At 47.4% G+C, this 20,037-nt stretch overlaps 1 protein-coding gene across 3 annotated transcripts in view; it reads left to right on the forward strand.

The window, feature by feature from the left end:
- Nucleotides 1-20,037, forward strand: part of Pi4KIIalpha (phosphatidylinositol 4-kinase II alpha) — a 310,849-nt gene that overhangs the window by 279,477 nt on the left and 11,335 nt on the right. The window lies entirely within an intron of this gene.

Genomic DNA, 20,037 nt, shown 5'->3' on the forward strand with positions numbered 1-20,037 from the left:
CCGAAGTGTCGCTGCAACGCTTCCGCGCGCATTTGGCGGCGACCACTGTGGTTTTCTTTGGACATGTTGAGGGGAAGGGGTCGGACACGCAAGGCGCGTCTCCAAGGTTCTGGCACTCTCACCCTTTCCTCAATATAGTAATCGTGTTTGATGTGTATTTGGTCCAAGAGGCGGCGACCGGAATGGGTCTGTGCAAGGCACGTGTATTGGTTAACGAGGTGTGCTTCTCGAAGTTCCCGGTAGGTATTCACCACGCCTAGGGCCAGAAGTCTGGTTGGACGTGATGATAGGGAGGTCGAGAGCCCGCTTGATAGCTTTACGGTGGATGACCTCGAGTTGATCATCCTCGTATTTGCGTAGGTGCAAGTAGGGAGCCGAGTAGAGTATTCTACTCGTTACGAAAGCATGGGCAAGCCGCATTGCATCCCTGCTTTGCAATCCGCCCCGCTTGTTGGAGACCTGGCAGACCATACGGCTCACCTGGTCTCCCACTATGCGAAGTTTGGCTATTGTGGTGTCGGCCTTGCGTTGGTGGTGTATGGAGAGGCCAAGGATGCGGATCTCCTTGGCCTCATGGATCGGTCCCGAGGGAATACTGATAAGGAGCTGAGTTGTGTCCTGAGGGGAGGGACGTACGTGCACAAATTCTGACTTAGCCGGGGCACACTGGAGTCCGCAGTAGGTTGTGTTGTCATCGAATACAGTCGCTGCTACTTGCAGGCATGACTCCATGTGACCCAGGTTACCTTGCGTGACCCAGATCGTGATATCATCCGCGTAAAGAGCATGATGTATCCCTGGTAGAGAAGCCAATTTGGGGGGAAGATGAAACATGGCTATATTAAATAGGAGGGGAGAGAGGACCGCGCCTTGAGGAGTTCCCCTCGAGCTGATGACGTAAGGCCCATGTTCCTTATCTTATATGCGTATGTAGGCTTGACGGTGTGTAAGAAACTGCCTAACATAATTGAATGTTTTATAACCACAGTTGGTCTGACTGAGGTGGTCAAGGATTACCTCATGCTTCACATTGTCGAATGCCCCTTTAAGATCCAAGGCCAGGACTACCTTGTCATTGTGGGAGCATTAAACAGAATCTAATATGTCATGGTGGAGCTGTAGAAGTATATCCTGGGCTGACTTCTGAAGGTGAAAACCAACATGGTGTCCGCAAAAGTGTGCTGTGTTTCTAGAAGCGCACCATCGTTTCCATCAGCTTTCCGACACAAGAGGTGTGGGAGATGGGGCGAAGGTTCTCTACGTCAATAGGTTTACCTGCCTTCGAGATGAAGGTCACGAGAGCTGATTTCCATTCAAGAGGGAGAGGAGTTTCTCCATCCCAAATGCTATTGATGTAATTGAGAAGCGTGGTGTAGGCCGCGTCGGGAAGATCGACCAACAGTTTGACCGTAACGTGGTCACGCCCGGGTGCAGTGCCACGCTTCATCTTGCATAAGGCCGCCTGGAGGTCGTGAAGCTGGAACGGGGTGTCCAACTGCGTGTTCTTTTTGCCTGCTTAAGAGTATGCGGCCGTCCGGGAGTCCTTGGTGGTGCACAGGTATCGGCCCCTGAGCGTGTGTGCCAGCTGTGTTGTCGTTTCTGTAAAGTTGTGCATGACCTTATGTAAGTGACGTTGAGTTTCCGTGCGTGTTCGTGTTGGATCAATGAGAGCGCGAAACGGGCGCCACGTGTTGCGACCAGACATCTGACGTGCAGCCGTATGGCACCTGTCCACCCAGTTAGTGTCGGCTAGCTGAGCAGCATATTCCGCAGCTTGCTCCGTGAGTTCTAGGATGCGTTTCTTGAGGTGTCTGTTACGTTTGTTTTTTCCATCGTTTGGTGAGGCTGCGGCGGGCCTGCCAAAGATAGAGGAGGTGGTTGTCCACGTTCGTTTGAGTTTCCGTGAGCTGTATCAGCCGTTCGTGTTGTTTCAGTGTAGAGATCAGTGATTTAGACCAGGTGTTGTATCCTGACTGGAGAGGGTTTACGATAGGTAGAGAGGTGCAGAAAGTTGTCCAGTCTGGGATATGAGCTTGTGTAAGTGGGCGTTTTAAGGGACGCATGTACACATTTGTGTTTAATACACAATGATCACTACCGAGAGTGTCCTGTGTGTTCAGCCAGTCGGCATGGCGTGTGTTGCGTGTAATTGTGAGGTTCGAGCAAGTATCTCGTTGAACAGAGTTGCCTACACGTGTTGGGCTGGCGGGATCAGCGTGGAGGGTGAGTCCAAGTGTAGAAAGAAGTTCCACAAGCTTCCTTCCAAGCGTGTCCTCTCGCGGGTAACCCCATAACCTGTTTGGGGCATTGAAGTCGCCGACGATCAGGAGGGGGTCAATTCCTGCCACCTGCATAGCTTGTGGGAAAGCGTGCTTCTTTTTATTATTTTTTGCGCTGCATCAGTTCGGGAAACAGCCATTATTTGAAGAGTGAGACTCGGCTCTTCGCCTCATGCGATCGATAGTGACGAGTGGCAGCGCATTATCGGCAGCAAGGTGCTCGAAGACTGTACATTTTCGGCCTTTTAACAACCACCTTGTGCTCTTTACATGCAATTTTAAAGCATTTCCAGTTGAGTCATGGCCTAGATTTTTTTTTTTTTTTTTTCAGAACAGTAGAGATACTAATCTTATCAAAATAGGCAAAAATAAAGCGATAATTTTTAAGAAAAAGAGAGTTTTTCGACCCGCATCTCCCTTTAACTCTCATTGGATTTCATTATGATGTACCTTATCAGATGGGTTCAAGAGCTTCCTTAGAAATGTTTGTTATATGTGCTGGTTGGAGTTTATTGAACCAGTGAATAAGGTATGACTCAGTAAATATTCTGCGTCTTTGGTAACGGAAGTTTGATTTAAGTATGTAATGTTTTAGATTTTTCGAGTTGTGGCCTGCTACATTAAATAATGTACCGCTGTTTCCACCAATTTCTTTGCCATGTCTGCACAATGCCTGTTTAATCTAACATTGATATTCTAACATTGACAGGCTGTTTGTTCTGCTAATGTACTATTTGGGAAAACATGAACATTCAATCATGGAGACGTTTCAACTAGTGCAGGTGAAACTACATTTTGTGTGATACACTTGTGGTACCTTTAACATAAACGTCGGTTTTGCATCTTGGATAAGAGCAAGGTGTTATGTGGGTAAGAACCCCGGCATCGTCAAGTTCTCCATAGAGTCAACATATTAAAAAGCCCGAAATTCCGGTCGCTTAGCCTTTGCTATTCGATTTTCCAGACTTTTACCGCTAGCCGCAGACTCTAAGTCGCCACTAATGCCATATTTTTGGTTGTTTTGGCCTCGAACCCAACTCGGCGTTGCAGGTGTAGCCCAGTGTAGCCAGCAGCATTGCACCTATCGCACTGCAGCTGCCATACTCTCAAAACCGCTATTGCCGCAATCTAGCGCACGCCAATCTGTTACCAGCCGTAGTTCAGCCAAACCACAAACCTCACCGTGTTCGTTCACATGTTGTTCTGTCAGCTCTGCAGTAGATTGTGCGCTGCAGCGCGGTATCTTCAGCATTCACGTTTCCTGAGTGTCTGCATCCACCGAGTTTTTAGCTGTTTGGCGATCGCACCAACTGCTCCTTCGTCTTCGTTCGTGTCTTCAAAGCACACAAACGCCCTCGTTCGAATCCCGGCTGCGGCGGCTGCATTTCCGATGGAGGCGGAAATGTTGTAGGCCCGTGTGCTCAGATTTGGGTGCACGTTAAAGAACCCCAGGTGGTCGAAATTTCCGGAGCCCTCCACTACGGCGTCTCTCATAATCATATGGTGGTTTTGGGACGTTAAACCCCACATATCTATCAATCAACAAACACCCTCGTAGGCTTACAATGGAAAAGAAAGCCACCATCATCAAACAAGTCAAAAGCGGCCAGTTGCAGGTAGAGGTGGGGAGCGAGTTCAGAATTTCTAAACAAGCTGCTTTAGACTTCATGATGAACAAAGCCAAGATTTTGGAACTGGCTGCCTAATCATCTCGGGCTGCAAAGAAGAATGCGAGCCAGAGTGTTTACCCGAAGCTCAAGGAAGTGCTCCTCGTGTGGCTTATTGCCACGATCACCAAAAAAATCCCGGTGTCAGGCGATGTCCTGGAGCAGATGGCGGAGATTTTTGCGCTTCGGATGAACGTGAAGGATTCCAAGTTCAGTGATGGATGGCTTCGCAATTCCAAGAGCTGCAATGACTTGAAATTAAGATGATGTGTGGGGAAAGTGGTGCCATCAAATATTGGAATAGAAGGCTGCAGTCTTTGCTTCAGCAGTTTCTACCAGACAATATTTTCAACTGTGACGGAACTGGACTGTTTTACAAGCTCCTACCAGAGGAAATGCTTGCATTTGCTGGTGACCATTGCCATGGCGACAGGCATGGCACGAAGCGGCTCTCTGTCCTCGTAGGCAGCAACATGTCGGGTAGCGAGAAGCTTCCGTTGCTTGTGATAGGGAAGTCGAAGCATCCCAGATGTTTCAAGGGGGCAGTGACTTTGCCTGTTCCCTACAAAGCCAACAAGAAGGCGTAGGTGATGCAGCAGTTACTCAAAGTATGTGCACAAGCTCGACAGAAGGTTCGAGCAGCAACATGGAGAATTGCTGCTCTTTGTGGATAACTGTGCTATGCATGGCCACATTAAGGACCTAAAGGCTGGACAGATTGAATTTATGCCACCAAACACCACAGCAATCCTGCAGCCAATGGACCAAGGCGTGATGCACGACTTGAAGCATCTATATAAATCGCGCAGGCTCAGTCGCATGGTGCTGTGCTCAGACAGCGGGAAAAGCTACCGACGCTGATAATTTCCGATTCGTTTCGTGTTTAGGACTTCTTCTCGCTCACTTCGCACTCGGCTCAGCATGCCTTCCGTGCGCGTGCGGAACCGTGAAAACGGCTGTTAATTTGCGAGAAATAATCCTGAAATATCGAAGTTTGTGATGCGACGCGAACCTGCCGGCGCAACAAAACGATTTTTTGACCACGGCCGGGTATTCTTCGAACGCCGCCGCGCACAGGCACTCTTTCTAAGTTTTTCTACGTGCGAGTTTTGCGAACCTTTCAAGCAAGCTACCCAACCTGGATCCTTCCCGTGTGTTTTGGTTTTCAAGGTCGCCCTCCCGCCGCATCCTCCCCTCTCTTTATCGCACGGAGGAAGGAATCTTTCAGTCCTCCGTGCTTTATCGCAACTCCTTGCCCTTTTCTCGTAAGTCTGCTCTCCTCTCTTGATCACAACCCCTTCGCCCGTCTCCACCACTCTGCGACACCCGCCACGCTGGCTCGAATTAGTTTCGTTTTTCGACTGGAAACGCACCCAGAGCTGTTTCACGCGTGTTGCGCATCTTGCTTGCTCTAGGTGTGCGTGTGTGGTTATGATGGCTGACGGGAGAACTAGCACGCATTTTCGTGCCGCTCAACAAAACGCCGAAAGTGTGACCGCTTCACTTCAGCGTAATCTGCGTGTTAGGTGCCGTGTTGAGGAGCGCTTGCTCATAGCTGTTGACCACCTGGCAGCCAACTTGCCGCTTCTGGCGTCCCGGTATTCAGCTGTGGAGATGGTGAATATTTCGTGGGCGGCTCTGACGGCTACATGTGCGCGAAACTGTTTTCGCGAGGCCGACTTCGTCAATCGTCGGGCCCGATGCCGAGCCTGAAGCTTTCGAACAGGACCACTGCGGCGGCGTTTTGTGGCAGCGCGTCGTCGACTCCGACCTGGGAGAGCGGGTGGGACATCCGTTGCGATGATTTAATTACGGCCGATGATGATGCCAACTCTGAGGAACCGTCCACAGATTGGGGCATTGTGAATGAAGTACGTGGCGAGAGCTATTTGGAGGAATCGGATTGTGAGAACGATGAAGCTTTAGAGCCAGCGCCTCATGCAGCTTATGCCACGGGCCTCGGTGAACGAGCAGCCTGCGATATTAAATGAACTCGTGACCGCCCTTATCGTTTCTGCTCTTCGAAACACGTGCATCAGGGACTTTTTGGGCAAAAAAAGTTTGTGTTTTCACTCGCAACTTTTTTAAAAGCTGTGTTTCATTTACTACGAACTTCGGGATGCAGCGAACGGATGCCGCGTCACGCTCAGGTTCGTTATAAGCGGGCTCGACTGTATATCTGTTTCTGTTGTGATGCAACTTACTGTAAAGTGAACTACTCGAGCGCGCACACATCGTAGACTCCCAGGTCGTTCCACCACTGTTTCTCTTGCGAGTATCATGTGTGCTTGCCCGACTTTCGGAAATACGGGCATGCTAGACGTGGCTGAAAATGCCGACGACAAGCACTGAGTGCCCAAACAGTGCGAAATCCTAAAACCTGCGAAAAGCGGTCACAGAAGTGACGAGATTGCAAGAGTGCGTCGAAAATTTCTTGTGTCTATCTTAAGATGGCCGCACAGTTATGCGCACCGCGCCATCATTTGCCAGCTGCCCGAAAGAAATCGTTCAGACATCCTGGGCCACCCGCAGGCCACCAGGCACGTGAAAAACGAACATGCGCTCAAGCAGTTCCGGACCAGTGGGTGGAGCTTCCGGTTGGTCCCCAAGAAAAACGAATGGAATGCCTGCATCCTCAGTTGTCCGGAGCAGTCCGGGACATGTAAATCGAAGATTATTATCGGCTCCAATCTTATTTGTGCAACAATTGCTGTTAAACCTGGATATAATGAAATTGGTAAATTCCCGAAAAATTCGCTATAAAGAGGATTTCATTATATGCAGGTTCGGTACCAAAAAAGTACCAAAATTAGGAAAATAAATGTGCAATTTAGATAAAAGGGGGACTGAAGGCAGAGCTACCCCAAAACACCTATTTTACACTTATTTTACCGCAAACACTTATTTGCGTTATTATTACGATAGCAATTATGTGGAAACTCTCGACGGGGTTTCGCCATAACCGCCATATTCTGTATCAAGTCCAAATTGATAACATGCCCCTGCGCATCGTAACTTTCACGAGCGGGTAATAGCGCACAAGTGGGTAAAAGCACGCGAGCGCTGCTGAAGCAGAGATCAAATGAGTCGGCCCATTCCTTTTGCCTGGAAAGTGCATAAGATAACATCTCCCTCGTGATAGAACTGCTGTTGAATGCTTTTAGAAATGACCAACAGCATGAACCAACAGCATGCAACAACTCGAGGAGGGGGGGCGAGTCACTCGTGTAGCAATAATGAACTTGGATTTTAAGGGTGGTCGCAATCTCTGGCGAGCTTGCTATCTCAGCGAGTAGCAGTGCTGTTTCAATGCGAAGGGACTGTGTGAAAAGAGCCCTTCTCCCTGGAGCGGCCGTGTTTGCTCACACTAGTGTTTTGTAGGAGTTCCACGATGTTGGATCGAAAAGAGTTCGCTGCCGGCCTTACTTCTTATAACGTTACAATTTTTTGCTGTCGCCTTCATTGCATTGCATTCAATGCGCCGTCGTGTTGCCTGAACTAACCGACTAATCGCGAAAGCTACCAGCCTGCGAACTCGTGGCGTGGCGCGAAACGGAAGCTCGTGACGAGTCCACTTCCGAAGATCCGTCGTGACCGTGATCTCGGAGAGTTTCCATCAGCACCTAAACTGAAATCCTCTCGATGGGGACGACACAGTTGTGCAAAATTAAGAAAAGTCAGTTTCGCCGCAAGGGTGAAGCAATGAATGCGATAGCAACAACTTGGAATGTAACGCTGAAAACAGCAAGTAGATCGAAATATGCAGTGTGCTTGCTGCTCATGTACAAAGACGCACGAAACCAACGTACACAGGATGAGAGCGAACTCGCAACATTTACCATTCGACACTTAATGTGTCTAATGGTAACAAAACAAGGCACCAAACTTTATGACAGGATCAGATATGAGTGCGAACTCGCAAGTGCCCCAGTTTTTACTTTGCTGTGTTTGAAAAGTGCACTCTTTTCCCAAACTGCGCCTGTCCAGCGAGCGAAGTGCTCTTTTTGCGCCGGGCAACTAAAGGCAATCATTCCTGTCGAAGGCACACGATTCTTCCCGGCGAAGTATGCGTGAGAAATAAGTGCGCGTCGGCGTATCGTGACGAGCTGAGCGCGGGCGGCTTTTGTTTTTTTCTTTATTGAGTTTTCATATACAGTTTAACCCCTTTATAAGACGAATGCTCTGGGCAGCAATTCTTGTCTTTTATATGAGGTGTTTCTTATAAGCAAGGTACCTCGTATGCTCGTACATGCATCCTCGTATGAAAATGCCAAAATGTGGTGTGAAACTTCTAGATTGTTCGTGGGGAAAATTCGTTATATCAAGGTTGTCTCCCGCTGTTACATTGTCACATAGAGGTTGCAAATACCTGTGTTTCTATGGAGTAACGACAGGAATTATAAAAACTTCGTTATATCGAGGAATTCGTTATAAGCACGTTTAACTGTATTGGCGTGTTAAGCATATAGCTCATTTGGCTGTTTTAGTTTTTCGAGCTGGAAATGCGGCTAGTGTGGTGAAATGTGAAAATGAGCAGGATTACTTTTATCTCATACCGATTATCGGCTGCTTTTTGGTAACAGTTTTATGGAACAGCGGTTACTTCTGGAATGTGGCGCTCAGCTATTCCCATTTGATGCGATTTCTGCCTCAAATACTCGTATTTCAAATTGTTGCTCATTTCACAGCACATTTCTGACAGCCTGTCATTGTTTACTACATGAAATTTTCATTGATTGTTTTCTGTTGTATATATTTCATAAGAAATATTAAAATTAGGAGATGCTGTGACAATGCTCTGACCTCTAATTAATGTATGGCAAATTCAATATCGGCTCCTAAAATACCAATAGCTGGTCTTATAGGGACGCTTGTCACGAGGCTATCTAGCGGGCAAGTTCTTATATAGGTTTGTGTGAACCAAAAACATGACTTACCGTCATCGAGAAATGAGCTGACGAGATCATTTGCTCCCACCAAATCCCCAACACTATATATTTCAGGAACTCTGTAAATATAAATAGCAGACAAAGAACACAGCATGCAAAACTTGAAAAAAACTACAGGAACAGGGTGTCTTCCAACCTGGAAAACCTGGAAAAGTCTAGGAATTTGTACCCTTCTGGAAAGGCCATGGAAAAGTCGGGGAATTTCTGAAAAACTTGGCCAAGTCATGGAAACTGACAGCAGTTTCCTGTGACCATCACAAAAATAAGCATTACTATTGATCAAAGCTTAAAAAGTCTCTCTTTCAACTGCAAATAGTGAGCTGCTAGAAGAGGTGTGAAAAATAAAAAACAGTGCATAACTGTCGCTTCTTAGTGTAAACGCGAAAGGATACACTGACTACATAGAGCACAAAGTTTAATCACGTTTTGGCATCCAATATGGGAGGGAGCCTTGTTCACAATAACAGCCGTAAGATTAAGTACGCCTAAATACGCAATGTAAGCAGAGAGTACATTGTCAGAAGCATCCCATCACTCCTGTTCAGAGTATATACAGTCGTCTGAATGGATTCCAGGTGCAGGCATAATGCAAGCTTCTTTTAAATACGGATCATTTTATAGTCGCACTTACTCGCAAATTCGGCATCAGTGGTGATGGCTACACCCCTACTACACATACTCGCGTCTCGTGCCACATGCTCGGGTCTCATACCAACTGCCGCTCCCCCATCTTTCCTCGCAAGGCCGACGCAGGCAGCGTCTGCTAATAAAAACGGGCTGCTCGCGCTGCACAACCATTCACTGGCCACCCGGTATATGTATACGAACTGGATCAGGCGTTCGTAATTCAGTCAAGGGCATCTTTACTTGGCTTTTGCTTGACTTGATGCTTTGCTTGACTCTAGTAGATGTGGAGCAAACAGCAGTACCTTCAACCAGTAGTGGGGCACAACCCAGCACCAGTGTCCCACCACTCCTTGAAGGCAATGCTTTTCCTTCATTCAGCTGGTTTTCGCAATTGTGAAAACCTATGGCATAAAGAAGACCGAGGAAATTTCTGCACGGCAACTTGTTCTTCCCATTGGCTAAAGCAGTGCTAATCTTTCATGTTGGTACATGCACTATTGTAATGTCTGTTGCTTCTACATATCACACGGCATATCTGACTTTTGAACCGCAACATTACTGACATCTAAATTTATGCATGTTTGTCTAGGCCATGATTTCGGCTCAGCTTGAAGGACGTCTGGTTGGTCTAGGCTGGAACTGCCATCTCCAGGTGCTTGCCGGGCTACTCATGCCTTTTATTATTACAGTTGAGCCAGCTTATAACGAACATGAGCGTGACGCGGCATCCGTTCGCTGCATCCCGAAGTTCGTAGTAAATGAAACACAGCTTTTAAAAAAAGTTGCGAGTGAAAACACAAACTTTTTTGCCTCAAAAAGTCCGTGATGCGCGTGTTTCGAAGAGCAGAAGCGTTAAGGGTGGTCTCGAGTTCATTTAAAACGGCAGGGTGCTCGTTCGCCGAGGCCCATGGCATAAGCTGCATGAGGCACTGGCTCCAAAGTATCGTCGTTCTCACAATCCGATTCCTCTAAATCACTCTCGCCACGTACTTCATTCACAATGCCCCAATCTGTGCACGGTTCCACAGTGTCGGCATCATCATTGGCCGTAATTAAACTATCGCAACAGATGTCCCACCCGCTCTCCCAGGTCGGAGTCGACGACACGCTGCCACAAATCGGCGCCGCAATTCGGAAGCTTCACGCTCGGCATCGGGCCCAGCGTCGACGAAGTCGGCCTCGCGAAAACAGTTTCGCGCGCATGTAGTCGTCACCGCTGCCCACGAAATATTCACCATCTCCACAGCTGAATACAAGGACGCCCGAAGCGGCAAATTGGCTTCCAGGTGGTGAACAGTTATGATCAAGCTCTCCGAAACGTGGCACCTAACGCGCGGATTACACTCAAGCCAAGCGGTCACACTTTTGACGTTTTGTTAAGCGGCAGGAAAAAGCGTGCTAGTCCTCCCGTCGCCATCATGACCACACGCACACCAAGAGCGAGCAAAACGCGCACATGCAACACACATGCCAGAACGCGTGGAACAGCTCTGGGCTCGTTTCTAGTCAGAAAATGAAACTAATTTGAGCCAGCGTGGCGGGCATCGCGGAGCGGTGGAGACGGGCAAAGGGGTTGTGATCAAAAGAGGAGAGCAGACTTGCGAGAAAAGGACAAGGAGTTGCGATAAAGAGAGGGGAGGATGCGGCGGGAGGGCGACCTTGAAAATCGAAACACACACGAGAAGGAGGCAGGTTGGGTAGCTTGCTTTAACGCGAAACTCGCACGTAGAAAAACTTAGAAAGAGTGCCTGCGCGCACAGAAGCCAAAGCATGGTAGCCTGGATCGTGCGCGCGGCAGTGTTCAAAGAATCGGCGGTCGTGGTCAAAAAATCGTTTTGTTGCACCGGCGGGTTTGCGTGGCCTCCCGAACTTCGATATTTCGCTATTCGTTCCGAGCAAATTAACAGCCGTTTTCACGGTTCTGCACGCGCAAGGAAGGCATGCTCAGCCGAGTGAGAAGTGAGCAAGAACAAGTCCTAAACATGAAATGAATCGCAAATTATCTGAGCCGGTGGGGTAACGCACGCGCGTGCACTGGACGCAGACTATCGGATACAGTCGGGGGCCGACGATTTTGGCAAATGGTCTGGTCACTCCAGGCCGCGACGCCAACGACAGCACCAGCGATCAAAAACAGGCTAAATGACCGACCGGTCTTCGAAAGATCGGTGGCAGTGGGAAAACACGGGCCTCGTCTGGCGATGTGGGGTGCTCAGAGTAGCGGGGGTACAAAGAACGGAGGGGTGCGTAACAAAAAGCAGTCGGGGCATGGAAGAAGGAAACGACTTTCCTTCCTCCATGGGTGGAGAGAGCGGCAGCTAGAGGGTCGCGGAGGCAGGGTCGGCGTTTAACAATAGAATGTATGGGCACCTCGCCGATGATCGGTGGTCGAAGTATGGTTCCCGGGAAGTCTGCAGACCACTGACTCTGTTCGCTGTAACCGATCTGCGGCGCTCGGAGACGTTCGTTGTAAGTGCGATTTCGTGCCATTGAACTAATGTATATTTTCACGGTCATGCGGATATTGTTCATTTTAAGTGAATGTTCGTTTTAAGTGGGGCCGTTATATGTGGGCTCGATTATAATATTATTATTATCAGTGAGGCTACAGCAAATATCCTCAGAGACATACTTATTGCTGATAGCTTGTGGTTTCAACGGCAGCACTAGAGTAACTTCAGTTAAATTTCTCATTTAAGTTTCATGACATTGTGTAAATAAATCTGCGATTATTTTTAACATGACATCTACAGATGAGTACATAAATCAAGGCAATGTGCCAACATTCGCGATTCATCTGTGGAATCAAGGAAGCTGTTGAACTTTGAGATTCCTTCTTGCCACCACTTATTCAAATATCGGCACTTTAATTGCTGTCCCAAGCTTTCATTGCAGCTGTCCGAGGACTTTCGTTGCACTTCAAGCGTCAGAGCCCAAAGACATAATACAAACATGCATGTGCTCTTTGGAAAAAGAAAGAAAGAAAATTTTCAGTGCGCACTTCAAGCGTCAGAGCCCAAAGACATAATACAAACATGCATGTGCTCTTTGGAAAAAGAAAGAAAGAAAATTTTCAGTGCGGCTCTGCTCTTGCAACGTTGTCGTTACTCGTTGTCAAGGCAAGGTACATAGACTATGTGAGCAGTAGTTACTCATTCTTTTTGAGGAAAAGTATATTTTGGAGGAGCATAAATTAGGCAGGGGTGCAAATCAATAGTAAATACAGCAATGCAGGTCGGATCATATCTAATTCTATCCACGTCCTAAATAGTTGGGTCAGCAGATACACCAGTTCAGGTCGATCTAATTCAATCCAATCTACATTTAAGCGGCGTGGACTACAGCCATTTATAGTAAACTAGATAATTCGTACTTCAGTGACAGAACTGGCCAGGCTCCCGTGTCCTCATTTAACACAGATGCCACGAGATGGCACCACTTATACATTTTCTAGCATCTTTGTCTGCGTTGTTGGACTATTGCAGGCTCCTTCAAACTGTCATCTGCAGGTGTTTTAACTTGTGTGTTTGCTTCCTGATTCTTCCGAACATGAAAGAGCTGACTTGATCACTGCCTGGCTTGGGGGTTTCATTTTGGCCAGATATACATGATTTTTCTCCTCTCGCGTTCTCAGAACATTCAGTGTGCATCTGGTAAATATGTTTACTTATTTTATATGGAGCACCCGATTTTTTTTTACCACTGGAGGAATTGTTTCCAGTGCACAGTTTTCTAAGCAAATGTGGGTGTCATGAAATTTACTTTTAATCATCATGGAAAACCTGGAAAAGTCGGGTAATTGAGTAATATCAAATTGGTAGACACACTGAAGAAGAACAAATGGCTGAAGACGGGAACAGTGCATGGAAATAAATGTTCAATGGAAAATAACCTTTAGCACAACATAGCAGGACACAGTGCTTGCAGCGGAGGCTCTGCTACTAAGGCATGAACGCAGTCACGTAAACAGTGACAGCGGTGATATGATTGAGATGCTCACGTTGTTGATGGGCAGGGAAGAAAGTGTCGGGCTGGTTGAGGTTAGTGACCTTTCGGCATTCGGCAGCCGCAGCTTGCACACGAAGCCGGAGACATTTCTTGGCCAATGCCAGAAAACCAGAACAAGCCTGGCGCACGCCAGGTGACGAGAAGAACCTTTGTGTCCAGGTGGGAGCCCTCAGCGACCTTGATGCAGGAGTTCTGCTGGCCGCCACCCCCGCACCCTAGCCACTTTCTTCACTTGGTCCCGACTCAGCCACGTCTGTCTGGCTTCGCTGTTTTTCTCTCGTGGCTGTCCTAAATCTCCGTAGAGGCACTTTATTCGTTTCAAATCTCCACGCCCACACGTACCGTAACCGAGCGTCATCTTTGGTTCAGGCTGATGGCGTCGTGCACAATCACATCACTCAAATAACAATTTACGTCAGCATGAAAGCTCAATGTATTGCAACATCTAAAACGACAATATCATCAACAGCAGCGCCCTACTTATTGAGAAATTAAGGTAAACGCACAAGAATACATGCGCCGCAGTAGGACATTCTCAAAATGATCCCAATGACGTCGGACGAACCGCCTGCAATTACTGTATTTACTCGCATAATAGGCACACTTTTTTTTTTTTTTTTCAGAAAATTCGGTTTGAAGTTAGAAGTGCGCCAATTATGCGGGGTATTCGACTCGGTTCTTGCGCTATAAATCTGCACATTTGTCAAGTAAAAGGAGACTTTATGAAGAACCAATTTATTCAGCATAAAACAAACATACCTACGTGGCTTTTAATGAACAAGCGAGAGCAGTCAACTGCACACACACACGTAAATTTCATTTATACATAAGTCATAGGTGTTTTTTCTTTTCTCTATTCGGAGTCCAAGTCGGAGAGCACACATTCATCCTCGCCAAGCGGGGATTCGTTTTGGTGTCCGAATCATCTGCACCCCACAACATGTCATTCTCACTCGCATCCAGTGCGTTCGAGATACCCGTTTTCTTGAAGCTTTTCCTGACGACTTCATCGGAGATCGCCTGCCACGCTTCCACGATCCAAGTGCACAGCATTTCCACAGGCAGCCTCTTAATCTTACCACCTGGAGTCAGCTGATGTTGTCCTCCAGCCATCCAGGTGGTGTACAGTCCTCGAGCATTTATCTTGAAAGGCTTATTCAAGGACACGTCCAAAGGCTGCAGTATCGATCTGAGGCTGCCCGGCATCACTGCCAGATCTTTACTTAGCTCCTTTAGCTCATATCGTGCGCGGTTCACCAGGTGCCCACAAAAGCTGTCCAGGACAAGCATGGACGGGAACAACAGACTACCCAGCCACCGACCCCAGACTGTTTTCACCCAATTCATCATGAGTTCCACGCTCATCCAGCCTTTTTCCTGGACTTTGACGTAGATGCCTTGAGGAAAATTTGCAGTTGGGAGCGTCTTACACCTAAAAATAACGTAAGGCGGTATTTTGCGCCCATCCGGTGTCACCGCCAGCATTACGGTGCATCGTTGTTTATCAGCGCCAGACGTTCTGACGATGATGCTCCATGCATCTTTCTCCTCCACTGTCGTGTTCCGCGGCATATCGAAGCAAAGGGGGATCTGATCAGCGTTGCCAATCTGGGACAAAATGAAGTCTTTCTGCTGTCGGAGCTTTATAACGAAATGGTGAAAGTCCACCACTTTGTCCTCATATTTTGCGGGCAAGCACTGGCACGAGGTGGTCCGCCTTCGCAGTGCGAGGCCATGGCACTGCATGAAACGAGTTGTCCATCTAGAGCTGGCTTTCAACTCTTTTGCTTCGATGCGCTGCGCTCGGGCTATTCTGTGCGCCTAAGTCTGCACAATATCTAATGACACAGCACAGTCGTCTTGTCGTAGCTCCAATATATGCCGGACCAGTTGCTCTTCGACGTTCGGATACGTGCAGGTCTTGGCACTGCCGAAAGCCTGTCATGTTTTCTTCGTCACCTTAATTTTTACTTCTTGATCCCTCCAGTACGGAATACTGGTTTCTCCAACACCGAAATGCCTGCTTGCAGCCCGGTTGCCATGCTCCAGCGCGTACTACACAGTCTTCAGTTTCAATCCAGCGGCGTAGCTTGTGTACTTCGCCACGGTGGAACCAAAGTTGAATACATGACCACAACATATGCACACCACTTGCAAAGTGCTGTTTCTTTTTTTTTTTCTTTTTTTTTTGATGATGGTGATGTCGATCGAGCCCCGGCGTTGTACACGTGACTTCCAAGGAGCGTGCCGATTTGGGGGGTATCAGTAATTGATGGAACAGCCCCCCCCCCCCCTTTTTTTTTCGCTCATGGACGCTTTTTTTTTTCTTTTCAAGTTTTATATCGAAGGACACGTTGGTTAGGTCGTTGCACTTCCTATTTGTTTTATTTGTTCGTCGATTTGCCTTCTTTTTTTCTTCATGGTATGAGGACCGCGTTCCAACTGTACCGCAGAGGGGTAGAATTGTTTCTAATCACGGCCAAGTTCGGGGTGCGCCTATTATGCGCGGAATTGGAAAAATCGAATTTGCCACGACTAAACTAGGGGTGTGCCTATTATATACCTGCGAACTGTTCCGATTTTCCTGTAAAATGTACGAATTTTGATCGCACATAGGATTTTATGAATCTTGCCTGAAATTTACGAAAAATATTTCATTTTTAATTTAAAAAAATAACGTTAGTAAAATAGCGTTGCCTCTGCAATTGGCTACAGGGCATTGCCATAGCTGGTCGCGAGGCCACGAAAATGGCGTCGTGCTATATTCTGCCAACAGGAGAGAACTATATGTATTGGTGTTATCATCACGTACTTTGAAGTCTCCCGCATTTTCCGAGAGACTCCCGGATTGCGACAGTTTCTTCCGTGTGTAGAGTTGTCATAAAAATCTCCCGAAAATCGAAATGTGTGTGCGAGATCTGGCTGCATTGACAAAAATGCAGGCCAGTTCGTTCCAGGCTTTTTGCAAGCACACCACATTATAAACAAATTTGAGAGGTGTTCATCTAAGCTTACAGTAGAGTCTTAGTGATGCAAAACCGCGACAGATACAAATTTGTGAAATTCCCCAGCCAAATTCATGTGTCCATTGGGCTAAAAATCGAATGTTCTGAACACTTTTATTAATCTTGGCGTGTGATATGAACTTTAGTACCGAAACCGTCGAATGAAGGCTGATCGAGAGCAGCGTGATCGAAGCTTGGAAAGTACGCGTGCGACTAGCACACAAATGTGTGTGCGAGATCTGGCTGCACTGACAAAAATGCAGGCCAGTTCGTTCCAGGCTTTTTGCAAGCACACCACATTATAAACAAATTTGAGAGGTGTTCATCTAAGCTTACAGTAGAGTCTTAGTGATGCAAAACCGCAACAGATACAAATTTGTGAAATTCCCCAGCCAAATTCATGTGTCCATTGGGCCAAAAATCGAATGTTCTGAACACTTTTATTAATCTTGGCGTGTGATATGAACTTTAGTACCGAAGCCGTCGAATGAAGGCTGATCGAGAGCAGCGTGATCAAAGCTCGGAAAGTACGCGTGCGACTAGCACACACATTGTCTTGCACAGTGTGTGTGGTGGTTGTTGCCACAACCGCTGTAGACGAAACCGCGGTCGTTTGACACGATCATGTAATGGCGACGACGTTACTGACAGAACTCCTAAAGTGTGCGCGTGACCAGTGTTCAACCAGTGAAAACAATGTTGCTTTCCACAAACTCTGTGGAGAAAACCGCGGCAGTTGCGACCATAGATGCCATAAAGCTTCTTGGTTTTGAAGGCACTTGGATTGAAAACAAAACTATTGTTTGCCGGCAACAGCCGCGCACGAAATGTCGGTCGCAGCAATGCGATAGCAATCTACGAGCTCCGAGGGCACGTGGCTGATGCAGCGGTAGGATGAAAGGCGGTAAAGACGAAAAAAAGGCTAGAAGCGTTTTGCCATTCCTGTCCAAAGAGTCTAACAGCGAGCAAAGCAAAAATTTTGACCTGCGCTTTCGCGGCAGCCAGCTGCGCCGCCCCGTCCGTTTACGTGTGTCCCAGGAGGACGTACACGAGTTGTTTTGACGGAAATATATTTTGCTAGGGTTTTCGATGACGCCAAATTTTGGCCGGAAGCGTTTGTGCTCCCCCTTTTAAACTATCGCCTTAGTGAAAACCCTACCTTCATGTGTTGGGCCACTACAAGCCATTATGAGATCGCAGCACCAATGTTCACATTTGCGTTTTGGACCCCCCCTTTTTATTGTTTTTCAATATTTTTTTGTTTTGTTTTTTTCTTTTGGTGCCCAAAAATTCATCACGCCGATTTGACTTATGGTGGCAAAATGTGATTGTGCTTGTCGCTAAAAGCAAATTTATCACAGCTACGAATGTTTTTAAAAAGTCGATAGTAAAGTGGAATTTAAAAAAAAAAACTAAATAGACGTACCAACTAGCACATCTAATATTCACTTAGAAAATACCCTTCGCAATGGCATGTGTCGTAGTTCTTTTGAAACAAACAATGCCCAGACATGTGCATGAGCTGTGCACTGCAAACCAAACAGACATACCGTATTTACTCGATTCTACTGCGCCCTCAATTGTAACGTGCACCCGATTTCCACCGCGAAAAAAAAAAAAAACATAAGACATCGATTGCAACACGCACTCATTTTTCTCGCTGGCCCGCACGATCACATCACTCGAAAAAACGACTCCTTTCGGGAGCGTTTTCCATTTAAATATGAGGTACGGGCAAAGCTTGTGCCCATCTGACGTGTAACAGAGCATTGCCGTCACTGTAGTTTTACCGTGGACCGATGTCAGCACGCGAACTTGCTTCGCCCCCTTATTCTCGACGGTTGTGGTGCCAGGCATGTCGAAGTAAAGAGGCGTCTGATCGGCATTCCCGATTTGCCCAAGCAGGTAGCCATTGTTGCGCCGCAGGTTAAGGACAAACCTCTGAAAACTGTGATGCTTTTCATCGTACTCCTCTGCAATACTTTTCGCATGTGCATGTTCCCCTTCGGAGGGAAAAGGCTTTCCTCTTCATAAAGTTAGTTAGCCAGCACCTGCTCGCGTTAAACTGGCTCCGCATTAGACCTTTTTCTAAGACTAATTGCATAGCCCGCACTTGGAGCAGTTCTGTCGTCACGGGCCGCTGTGCCGCTCGCTGCTCAAGCAAATACTCGCCGAGCAGCTCTTTAATTTGCGGAAACCGACCCTGCTGTGGTCCACTGAAGCCTTTGAGTGTAGCTTTGCGGTCGACAATCTTCTGCTTTTGTTTCTGCCGGTCCTGCACGCACGTTTCGGGCACTCCGAACGACCGCGGTGCGGCCCGATTTCCGTCCGTTTCTGCACACGCGATGACTTTTCTTTTAAAAGCGGCATCGTGGTGCACTCGAGTTTTTGGAGTCGGCCCTTCCACGCCGTCAATGCTAATGCACTACTAGATGACGAACTCCTCAGCACACGTACGAAGTGCCGCACATGGGAAACACATAGGCTGAAATGGCCGACGCGCCATGCCGACGCACGTAGGGGGCGGCCATTTTGGATTTGCCGATGGCAATAGATTGCCCGTAATTTTTTTGTTCGTACTCGATTCTAACGCGCATGCGATTTATGAACTCGCTTAACCGGAAAAAAGGTGCGCGTTAGATTCGAGTAATTATGGTACTGATCGCGTGAAATTACTGTATATATGGAGAGAGCATCCCAAGCAACTTGGTTGTTTAAGGCCGAATACACAGTGGTTGTTTATGATGCCTTGTGGTCGTAGTTTATTACGTGGATTGAGGGTTGTCCTTTGGTTATCTTGAACGTTGTATGTGTGCGGTCATTGACTTACTTTTTTAAAATATCGTGCTCTGTGCTGTCGCATGCCACAGAGGCATGCATTATCGCTTGTCTTGTGCCATTGCAAACAGCATACAAGTGCCCGCCCCGCGATCAGTGGAAAGGTGAGTACGACAGTCTGCCAGATCTACCAAACGAATAGCTGTATCTATAGTACAACCAGAGAACATGTATGGCTGCGTGAGTGAGTGCTTCGTGTTCACAGCACTTGCTACTGAAGGAAGCAGAAAAGAAAATTGTAGAGGGTGTAAAAAAAGGGCAGAAGCGGTGTGCCAGGAATGCAGACTTTGTTCTTTGGCGCACGAAAGGTGGATCCACACTGTCTTGCAAAGCTTGCAAAGTGGTGTGAATTTTGCGGTTGGGTCTCGTGTGGTGGCACCGATTTTCTGCTGTGTGCAGCACCGCCTGTGGGACAACAGCAGTCATGCTCTCTCACGTGTGTGCAATGTTGGCCGTCTGTTTTAAAATGCATATATCGTAATATATTATTCTTAAGTCTAGCTATGTTGCAGTCCAACAACTAAATTGCACAGAGAATGAGAAATGAGGTTGTAGAGCACTTTTGTGCGCGCAAGTCACTTCCAAAGGTGTCGACCTTATTGTCAAAACAAGTGCGTGTCTATATGTTTTCTTCTTCGTTAATGTAACTGATAAATTTGGTCAA

This window comes from Rhipicephalus microplus, chromosome X (assembly GCF_043290135.1).
Source record: "Rhipicephalus microplus isolate Deutch F79 chromosome X, USDA_Rmic, whole genome shotgun sequence".
Taxonomy (NCBI): Eukaryota; Metazoa; Arthropoda; class Arachnida; order Ixodida; family Ixodidae; genus Rhipicephalus; species Rhipicephalus microplus.